Source organism: Petaurus breviceps, unplaced genomic scaffold, assembly GCF_028583685.1.
Source record: "Petaurus breviceps papuanus isolate PSGF00001 unplaced genomic scaffold, PetGlider_PUasm1.0 175, whole genome shotgun sequence".
NCBI lineage: Eukaryota > Metazoa > Chordata > Mammalia > Diprotodontia > Petauridae > Petaurus > Petaurus breviceps.
In genome coordinates, this window is record NW_027185764.1 from 55,449,108 (window position 1) to 55,460,792 (window position 11,685).

The window sequence follows — 11,685 nt, forward strand, 5'->3', positions numbered from 1 at the left end:
TTTGTAATATGTGGTCTCTATGACAGCACCTTGAAAAATCCCCAGTAGCGACCTATGTTCCGAAAGGAGTCCTGTGAAAGTCCCCTTCATCAGTCTTAATGGAACACCATTCCCCTTTATTAGATGATTGCCTTTCAGTCTGTGAATAAACAATCCTGAGTATTGTTAATCTTCAGAAGTCAAAGAAGTCAAAAGTTGTTCATAATTAACATGGTAAGTTAGTGAAGGCCTTTTAAATCTTTTGGAAGGCTAAATATTTTTTTTCATGTTTTAGTGGCTTGGAAAAATAGTGTTATATTATAATCTAAATTCCACTAATTCGATGCTTGTTCATTCTTAAGGAATCAACAAATATATGTGTATACATATGTATATATATATATACATGTCTATATAGTGTATATATATATATAAAGCTAAAGTTTACTTTAGAATAAAAATCTGACAAACAGAGGGATGGGAAAATTGGAACTTTCGCAGAGTTGTACCTGATCATATCTTATAGACAAAGCAGAATTATAATGCATTTAACAAAAACATTAAAATATTTGCAGTTGATAGCTACAAATATTGTACATAGCAACTTTCAACTTTGCTCGAATACAATCCTCAGGACATACTCTGCTATTATTGAGACATTTAAGACTTGAAACAAAAATTCTACACACTACTTGCAAACAGCAAAATTTAAATAAAATGCTTGCATTTGTTTTTAAAAACAAAAACAATCATGTAAAAATAGTGGGTAGAAGTTATGCTCTCAATTGCTTAAGATCTACTAATCTTACTTCAGATTCACTATTTCTATAAAAACAAAACAAAAAAACCAGAAAGTTAAGATAAATAGAGCTAAAGGGGGGAACTATATACAATACATAAGCCATAGCAAGCTCCAATTTATAAAATTAGATGTACTAAGTTTTAGTAATTTGTCACCTTTCTAACCCACATTGGTAGAAATTTGCTTTTCAATTCACTAACAAGTTGGAATATTCTAAATTTTCTTCTTTGCCTCTGTCCGTATTTTCTTCATTATTTTCCACGGTATCTTCTTTATCTTCAACAATCCCATTCCCTTGGTATTTGTCATGTTTCCATTTTTGACTAATATCCAATCTTTCTAAGTTAAACCACTCTCTGCCATGTTGGAAAGTGCCATGGCCTCTTCCTCTTTTGGCCCAATAATCCACAGCATCATCTCTTTTATCCTTTAAGAAGTACTTCTCTTTTTGGTATATTATGGATCTTTTCCCTTTTCCTTTGGTCTCTTTGGAAAACTAGTGTTTGAGTTATTCATACCAATATTTGTCCCAGGAAAAATGTCTCTGGCTCATCCTCTGCCTAATTCCCAAAAAACGTTGTTCAGGCTCAGTAATCATGTTGACTCCTGTAAAGCCAGAATATTCTTTTGGTTCATGTTGGGTTTTAAAATTCTTCTTCTTACTGTCTTTTTCTTCTAAAGAGATTACTGAGAAAGAGAGTGATGAAGAACAAGAATGATCTTGCTCTCTGCTTTCATGGTTACGGTAATCGTTATAAGATTTGTTTTCTTTATAATCTTTAGTTATTCCTTGCTTTATGGATCCATTGGATTCCCTGGAGCACTAGGAATCCTCTTGTTCTTTACTTTCTTTTTCTTTTGGAGGGCAATTGTGGTTAAGTGACTTGCCCAAAATCACACAGCTAATAAGTGTATCAAGTGTCCAAGGCCAAATTTGAATTCAGGTCCTCCTGCTCTGTTCACTACACCACCTAGCCACTCCTACTTCTTTCTTTTCTATGATTATGAATGTCATGTCGAAGATCAGCAAAATCACATCTTATTTTTTTTTTATCTCCCTTTTGATTTCTTTCTTTAAAAACCCTCTCATCCTTATAAGCAGGTATATTTCCTTGGGGCACAAGGAGAGATGTCAGTTCTCATATGTATTTTGGTGGGTGCAATGTTCTTTAGTAACCTTCTGATATGAAGTGAACTTTTCATTTAGGGTCACACAGCTGAGTTGAAATATTCTTCTTTAATTTGATGAACCAAGGACACAATGTTCTGAATAAATGGCTCTGAAGTGCTTTTGTTGGCCTGTGGCAACTTAATGTGGTAAAAAATGGACCAGAATTCTGGTTCTCTCTTCACAAAATGGACAACTGCACTAGCAAGCACCATGTCTTTAGTCAAGGAAGCACATCTGTTGGAATCATCAAGAGGTACAGGTGCCATTTTGAGTTTGACCTCAGGGTGATAGGAGTCACTGGCTAAAATTTTGATCTTAAGTAGTTTCTACTCTGTGAAGGTAGACTTTCTCTCACCTGCAGATTCTTGATAGAGGGAGACTGTAATCAAGGACTTATTTGAACATTTTAGACTTTACCTGATCAGGTGAATGAGTTTCTTTCTTCACATTATTCTTTCATAACCTCTGTTATCTTTCTTGTGCATATCTTTTATAGTGCTAGTCCTTTCTACTCCATATCCAGTCTCTGTAAGTTTATAATTTTTATCTTCTTTAAATCAATCACTTTCTCTATAGCCCTTGAGTAAACTTTAGATTTGTACTTGGTTCCTTCCTCCTCAGCATTCTAGTGAGATGGAATAGCACAGATTTTATCCTTATTATGCAGGACAGATTTCCTAAACTATAATCCTCTGTCTCCTCAGTGTCATCACCTTATGTATCATTAAACTTTCTTTTTCCAGCCTCTTTATCTCTGAAATAATCTAAAGCTTCCTGATCCTTCCATTCTCCCTCTGCCCTCCCCTTTTCTGTCCCTTTCTCCTTTGGCATCTCTTTCCCCCTGGTATTACTCTTTTCAAGCAAGTATGTATCTAGACTCTTCATCTGAGTACCTTTTTAAAAACTTTCCAGTTTTTGAAGTTTCCAGATTTCTATCATCAGGATAAAATGAAGAACACATTGTAGTTTCTTCCCTTGGTAAATATGTGGTGGGATTGTCTGAAAGGGCCTCTCAAGTCAGATTCATGCAAGAAGTCCTTCCTGATTTCTTCATCCTGTGTAGATGTAAGTATTTAATGAATAGTCAATTCTAGGGAAATAGAAAAAATTAGTTTGAAAAAGACTGAATAAATTAATAAAAATGTTTTTTTAATCTGGAATGTGAATGATACAGGAAGTGTGGATGTAATAAGAGGTGGCTTAAGGCATCTTTGAGTGTTTTATAGAAAGAAGTCTTTTTTTAATACTAAAAGATTTGATACTGGATTATCAAGAACTGAGGAATAGGTGGTGATTTGAATACACCTGTATTATTCAAATTCTCAGTTAATGTTAAGTGTAGAAAAGACTTACAAGGAATAAAAAGCTAACAAACTAGGAATAAGAGCCCATGGCTTTCTGAAAATCAAAGTAGAAAAAGAAAATCAACATTTATTTAAGAAATAAATGAGAGGTGAAATTTACTGGGAAAAGGTATACTTCAATAAATTAGTGATTTCATCAGTGTGGATACTCCAACCAATTAGAATACTACTTTACCTCCTTCTTCCATTTCCTCTCTACAACCAGCATGACTCAGCAGAAGAAATTTCATGATTTCATGTGTTATAATATGGCAAATCCCACTTGATGGCCACCATTTTTGATGATTTTTTTTTGTTAATTTTGTCAGTTATTGGAAGATGGACACATTGGGTATTGCTGGGCCTAAAAATTGTGTTAATACCAAGAAAAGAGAGATGCTACCTATCAGTCTTCCCTTTCTCTCAACAAGTGAACAATTCATTTTTTGCCAGTCAGATGTTTCTCATTTCTACCATCTCCCTACTTAATTCCTCAGTCTCTTCTCCCTCTCATAAGCCTTTTTATGATACTCAACTCCAATTGATCATATCCTATTTTGTTCTATGAATTAAAGCAATACAACATCATGGACAAATATTTCTTGAAAAAAAAACAACATTGGTTTTAGTTTCAGGGAGACATTGAGATAATTAAAATATCTGTGCAATTTCCAAGAGCTAATCCAGTCTTTTTTTCTTCCTCTAGGCCTAGCCAAAGTCCAGATTGTCCATTTACAATTCTTCCCAGATTACATATGCATGTGTGTGTTTCTGTGTGTCTGTGGGAACTGTTGTACTTTAAAATTTCTCAGTTTTCCATTTGACTACATATCATTGTTTGAAAAATCAGCCTCTTAGACAATATACATTCTTTATTCACTTATCTTTTCCTGTGTGCATTAGTAATCCAAATTCTTTAGAGAGAGATTTTACAACATTGGGTTGAATCTAATAAGATAAAATTAAATAGTGATAAATGTAAAGTCTTATATTTGTGAACAACAAAATCAATATCACTTGTAAAATGTAAGGCATGGTAAGATAGAAGTTGTTCTAAAAATACCTGGGAGATTTAGAGCCCCACAAATTAAATATGAATCAGTAGAGTGATAAGTGAGACAAAAATAAATGAAATCTTTGCACTATATATTAATCCAGTCACATGGGTTAAAACAGGAATTGTTTCTAAGAATCAAGAAGTGATCATTCCACTGCTTTCTGTCTTCAGTGAAGTTCATCATGAGTATGCCACTCATTTCTGTTATCCAGGGCCATTGGTAAGCTAGAGGGAAACCATAATGGTTTAGGACCTTGATTAAATGTTATGTGAGTATTAGTGAAAGGAACTGCATGTACTTAGCATGGAAAAGGACATGGGGGACGAAAAATTTATCTTGAAGTCTCAAAAAATTGTCATGTTGAGATGGGACTAAACTTGTTCTCTGACTCTGGAGGGTAATGGCTAGAAGCTGGAAAGGAATCAATTAAGCTTGATGTCAGAAAACAAAACAAAGGCAAAGCTCCTAACAATTAGAATGCCTCAAAGTAGAATGAGTTGCCTAGGAAGATGATGAGTTCCTCTCTCACCTTACAAGTCTTCAATCAGGAACTGGATATTACTTGTTTGGTATTATAATGGCAATCCATTTTGTATATAGATAGGATTTGATAGCCACTGATATCACTTCAAATTTTAATGTCTGATTCTATGATTCTTCTCTATGCTTCATATCAATTACCTAAGAAACTCAAGATGGCTTACTTAATTTTTTTTTTGCAGAATCAGAAATTTGTGGGCTAAAGCTACAACAAAGATAGCACATGCCTATAATATTTACAAATTATTTCTGCCTGATATTTTCAGAGAATAAATTCTACCCTGTTAGCACCTGCTAAGCATTAACTAAGACCTCTAAATTCTTTCCCACTGAATAAACATATAAGAGTTTTAAAAATCAGCATGTCATCAAGAAGAGTAGCTAGTTTAGACTCATTATCCAAGAATGTATGGATTCCACTGTCAAATGGGGCATCATTTTGACTCATTCTCACTGCATCATGCTTCATATTGGTAGGCATCCAACAGATGGATTCTGTAATTGGCTCCTATTGGGATTATAATAGACCCCTGATAATGCACCCTACAGATTAAGCACAAAGGTTAAGTCAAGCATGCAACGTAACTGTTTTGGGTTAACAAAATAAAATAAAATAAAATCTTTTGACTTGAAATTCACATAAAATCTTTGTCTTCTGCAATGAATGGGACCCTTGATTCTCATTTCTGTTTTTGCCAGAAGCATAGATTGCTGTATGTTTAAATAATTTGGCTAAGAAGGCAATGACTGAAAAACCTCGCAATTCAAGTGATGAAAAGGATTTGATTTTTAAAAATACTCCAAGATTAGATATTAGCTCATAAAGCTAGCAGCTTGAAACTCCTGAAAAATACATTTTCAGTTAGCCTCTGCTTGAAAACTTATGATTTTTCTTGATTTTTCAACTGAAATATTTATAGATTATTTCTACATAATGGTTTATAAATGTAAAATTTTCCTTGACTTTCTTTGCAATAAAGTTCCTCCTATTTTTTTTCCTTTGGAACAATATTTTTGGTATTAATGATACTTGTCACAAATAAGGTAATTTTTTTAGAATTTACTTTTTAGAATTTAGAGTTTTACTTTCCTTAAGAATCGTCCCAGACAATGGAGAAAACTCGATCCTTTGGACAGTTATCATTTTCCCTCTTGTAACACTGCTATTCATTTGCTCAGAATTGAACTCCTTCCTACAAATAAAATGTACTCCATTGTGCAAATCAAATGAAGATTTGGTCCAAATGTTATTTTTCTTAATTTCTCTCCAATATTTGAGTAAACTGTTACTTATATGAATAAGTCAAACCAAGCCTCAAGAACTCAAACCTACATTAATATTTCTACTGGCATTCTGTTTCAGACCCAACCCTAGTAAAAAAATATGGAGGCCAAATTTAGTATCCTCACTATTACTTCCTATTCCCCTCATCCATGATTTCCTTCAGTACAATTTTTCTTGAATATGTAGATTCTTTATAATAGACACTGACTGCCCAGTCTTCTCCAGTGAAAGGCATCAACTTATGATACATATCATTCCATAACACTTCTACCCATCAATCAATCAAGCCTATATGAGCCTCTCCCTCCTGTCACTGTTCTTCAAGATAATAATTTGAAAGAGGGAAAGGAGTTAATCCAAAGTATTCTCTGATTACCTTGATAGGGAGTGGTGGTTGTCCATGCTTGGGAATTTTAGTTTTATCTTCCTATGTGAAAAATACTCCTTGAAGTAGAGAGTGAGCTTGGACTTTGGAGCGTGAAATCACATTTTATATTACATTTCCTCAATTTTACACTGGAATTTTTTTCCCTTTTCAAAGACAAAAAGGAGCTAAAAGTAAACCTACATACTGGGAGTGTGTTGCAGAGCCTTTTTGTTTATTTAAGTTCATAATGACTAATGAAAATCATAAGGGAAATGGGAAATTCATGTGTTCTCTTTCTGTACCCTAAATATCTTTCCTCAAGGTCTTTCTGTGGAGCTAAGAGGAGTTCTTGGGCAGTGTTATCTTCAGAGTTTATGTAAGACCAGAACTTCATGGGTTCGGCCTTGGGCACAGAATACTAATCATCCATATATGCTCCATTCTTTATCAATGGACTTGTGATTTCACTGAAATTGGCCCCCTTTTCAATATTGCTGATTATAATTTACCCATTTCTTCCTATGTGATATAATTCTTGCTTAAGCCCTTCCATAAGTCCTCTGTAAAGATGTTACACAATAAGCTAGAAGATTTTCTTCAGGTGTTTGAACATTTCACAGGATCAGTATAATGGCTGAGGTTGTTCATATGTTGTTTCCCATTCCTATTACATGGTCAGGATTTCTTCTTTTTTCCCATTATAGTAATTAATGTATAAATTTATAGATTATTAATTGCTTTCTATGTGCCAGGAATTGAGCTAAGTTCTGGAAAAACAAACATGAATAAACATTATATTCTAATAGGTGGAGTGAATACATAAAGGAATAGAGTTGGAAAGGGTATAGCAGAGGATGATGCAACTGCATGCTTTGCAGATGGCCATTAACTGCTTGATGATCTGGTTCCAGTTACAGAAGGTGAAAACTCATGAATAAAAACTCAGGCTCTTGGGTGTCAGAATCTAGGTCCCAATAGGAGACAGAAGAAGAAGACTATAGTGCATCATAACATGATTTGAGGATATCTAGGAATAGTTTCTATAGGAAATGTTTCTGGGCTACATCAGGTGAAAGTGAAAATTTAAAAAAACCAGGTGTCCCAGGACATAGAAACTAGATTTTGGAAAGAAAAAGAGGAGTGTCAAAGTATAGGCATCATATTTTGGATATAGTTGAGAAATGTTACCTTTTCAACAAATTTTCCTAGCCTATTTATAACATTTGTGTGTCTTTCTGTTGCCTTTTGGGTCACTAATAAGTTTAGTTCTTGGTGATTATACTGTCCCCTGATTCATAGACACAGTTATTAGCAAAATATTTGGTGCTGTGAACTATAGATTTCTGTGTTAGGGAACAAAGTGCTATCATTGAAAGTGCTGTGTATGTCTCAAGTGCTGTTATCTATTCTAATCACTCTCTTCTTCCAATTCAGTTTTGGGCCTATCTCATTGTCTCTCTTCCATTGGCTTCCCAATATATATGTCTTCATAGACTAATTCAATGGATTACCCACTCAATTGAACATCATTACATCTATAGTAGGCATTCTTCAGATGTATGGTGTCTGAATGGTCACAGGTTGCATTGAGGTAGTTCTATAGCATTTTGGGGCTTGAAATAACACAATCACTATCTTTAAACAGGACTATGTGAAGCATTTTACCATTTGTACAGACTGGCTTCTTACATCTCAGTGACTGAATCTCATATGATTTTAACCTATGGAAGACAGTTGCTTTACTAGAAAGGAAAATTTAAGTATTCATTCACTCTTGAGCCAAGAAAGAGAAATTTTGTGTTATCAACAAACTAGAAACAGTGGGATTTTACATTATTTATATCTTTCAGTTGTTTCTGTGGCTGTGAAGATGCGGTCTATTACATATATATAGAAATTATCCACAAAAATACACCTTCTCATAATTTCATCAAAGATAATTTTAATATGTGTGTAGTTTATTTTCATAAAGATTTTAGGTACTTGTAATGGGAATGTAAATTTTTAAGATCTTCCCTGCCCCTAGGCTAAAGTGCACCTGGAGCCTGGGGTGGAAGGCTTGTTTTTCAGTAGATACTTCTTGATTGGCTAGTGAGTCAATCAGGTTGTTACATTCTCTGAGCCAGGAGAAGACTACGTAAGCCCTGATGTGTAGCTTTGTTTTGGGGCTCACTTTGAGAAGTGTTCTGTGATTTGATCAGATGAAACTCTGGAAAGCCGTTGTCCAGAGCCCTCCAGCTTTGAAACCCAGATGTTGTTTGGTATGGATGTAATGGTTGCACAGTTTGGAAAACTGTGTACTTGATCTGTTTTTCTGTCTTGATAATTCTGTCTGTATATTCTGAAGTTCGGGGTGCTGACCTCTTTCCCCTGAACTAGGTAAATGATACATGTTTGACTGATTAAAGTAAGCTTGTTAACCCATTTTGAGTTGGTTTCCTTTATCAAAGCAGATCCAAGAACCTGTGTTGGCAGACACCCTGGGGATGCTGGGGTGCTTGCTGCTACAGTAGTTCATGATGCCCCTTTGATATTACTAATGTTATAACCTTAAGCTTCTATTTATTTATAGAAATTAATAAATATGTACAGTTGTCCCTCAACATTGGTGGGGGCTTTGGTCATAGGTCCCTTGTGAATGTGAAAAGGGATGAATAACTCTAGGTGCCACCTGAAAAAGCACACAGTAATGCAACACATTGCACCTATAAAAAGTTGAGGTTTCTACATAAGATAGGTTGGTTTCTCACACATACTATGTCATTTTTTCAAACTACCAATGTAGCTGCAGTAACTACTTAATGAATTTCTTTCTCTAATGAAAAGCACAAGATACAATGATCATTTTTGGAAAAAAAATCATGTGACTGAGTTTTACAGAATAAATCCTTTTTTTTAAAGAGGAATTATACTTCATAATAATAGACTTAGACATTCTAGAATAGGCCTCATTCTTAAGACAACTCCTAGAACTTGGAGAAGTTCCTAGATAATTCTGCTAAAATTTTCCAGTAACAATATGAGTTAGTACAATCTCCTAAATTTGGTGTTCCAATAACTATTTCAAAACCCACTCAAGTCTTTTGTTTATGATCCTATTTACAGTAAAATTATAAGAAAACATCATGTAAGAGACCATAATCCACTTGAATCATTAGAGAATTTAAGTCTTTATATACTACTTGGTGTTTTTATCTGTACCTAAACACTATATCTGACATAAGAATCTTTTTATTTAAAGCAATTGGGGTTAAGTAACTTGCTCAGGGTTACGTGGCCAGTTATTTCTGGGTGTGGTGCTAAGTATCTGAGCCTGGATTCGATCCCACGTCATCCCAACTCTGGAGGCAGTGTTCTTACTTACTGCGCCACCTGGCTGCCCCTAAGCAATTGGGGTTAAGTAACTTGCTCAAGGTTACATGGCCTGGTGTTTCTGGGTGGGTGCTAAGTGTCTGAGCCCAGATTCGATCCCAGCTCATCCCAACTCTGGGGCCAGTGCTCTTACTCACTGTGCTACTTGGCCGCACCAAGAATCTTTTAAAAAATGTATGAAGGTCTAACTGTAAAATGAATTCTTCTCTGTCTTAATGTTATCAGACAGATACTTTAAAACTGGTAAAATAATACTGAAAAAAATCTTATGAGTTACAGTTATTGTTTTTCCATGTAGGAATGTAAATAGTTGCACTTTAATAACTTCCTTATGATTTCTTTTTCCTGTTTACCTTCTAATGCTTCTCTTGTTCTTGTATTTGAACATAACATTTTCTGTTCAGCTCTGTTTTTTCATTAAGAATGCTTGAAAGTCTTCTATTTCATTGAATTACCATATATTTCCCTGTAGCATTATATGCAGTTTTGCTGGGTAGGCAATTCTTGGTTTTAGTACTCGCTCTTTTGAACTCTGGAATATCATATTCAAAGCCCTTCAGTCCTTTAATATAGAAGCTGCTATGTCTTGTGTTATCTTGATTGTGTTTCCACAATACTCAAATTGTTTCTTTCTGACTGCTTGCAGTATTTGTTCCTTGACTTGGGAACTGTGGGATTTGGCTATAATATTCCTAGGAGTTTTCTTTTTGGGATCTTTTTCAAGAGGCAAATGGTGAATTCTTTCAATTTCTAATTTATTCTCTGGTTCTAGAATATCAGGGCAATTTTTCTTGATAATTTCTTGGAAGATGTTATGTAGACTTTTTTTGATCAGTGCTTTCAGGTAGCCAAATAATTTTAAAATGATCTCTCCTGAATTTATTTTCCATGTCAGTGGTTTTTCCAATGAGATATTTCACATTGCCTTCTATTTTGTTACTTGTTTGGATCTGTTTTAGAGTATGTTGATTTCTCATAAAGTCATTAGCTCCCATTTGCTCCAATCTAATTTTGAAGGACTTATTCTCTTAAGTGACTTTTTGAAATTCCTTTTTCACCTGAGAAATTTGGCTTTTTAAAGCATTCTTCTCCTCATTGGCTTTTTAGGCCTCTTTTGACATTTGAGTTAGTCTATTTTTTAAGGTCTTATTTTCTTCAGTGTATTTTTGGGTCTCCTTTTGCAGGCTGTTGGCTCACTTTTCATGATTTTCTTGCATCATTCTCATTTCTCTTCCCAATTTTTCTTCTGCTTCTCTTACTTGATTTTCAATATGCTTTTTGAGATCCTCAGTGGACTGTAACCAATTCATATTTTTCTTGGAGGCTTTTGATGCAGGAGTTCTGACTTCTATGTCTTCCTCCCACTGCATGCCATGATCCTTTTTATCCCCCAAAAAGGATTCAATGGTCTGTTTTTGCTTCTGTTGCTTGCTCATATTGGGAGCCATTTACTTGACTTTTGAGCTGTTTGCCATGGTTGAACTCTGCTTCCAGAATAGAGAGAGATATGTCCCAAATTTCTGGTGTTTTTGCAGCTGCCAGAGGTATTGGATAGGTGCCCTCTCTATAGCCCCCAGATGCTCTGGCTCACTGGTCACACACCCTAGGACCACCACCTAAGACCATGATCCAGATCCAAGCAGGTCAAAGTAAGAGTGATTACCCTCTGAAGGTTGCTTGGTCCCCCTACAGTCTGTAGGACAGGAGCACCTGAAGCAGCCATGTGGCAGCAGCTGCAGCCACTGCACCACCTCTACTTCTTGCTCTG

General features: G+C 35.1%; 1 pseudogene; it reads right to left on the reverse strand.

Moving 5' to 3' along the window:
- Positions 1–968: 968 nt before the first annotated feature.
- On the reverse strand, positions 969–11,353 carry LOC138159209 (bcl-2-associated transcription factor 1-like; annotated as a pseudogene).
- Positions 11,354–11,685: the final 332 nt, after the last annotated feature.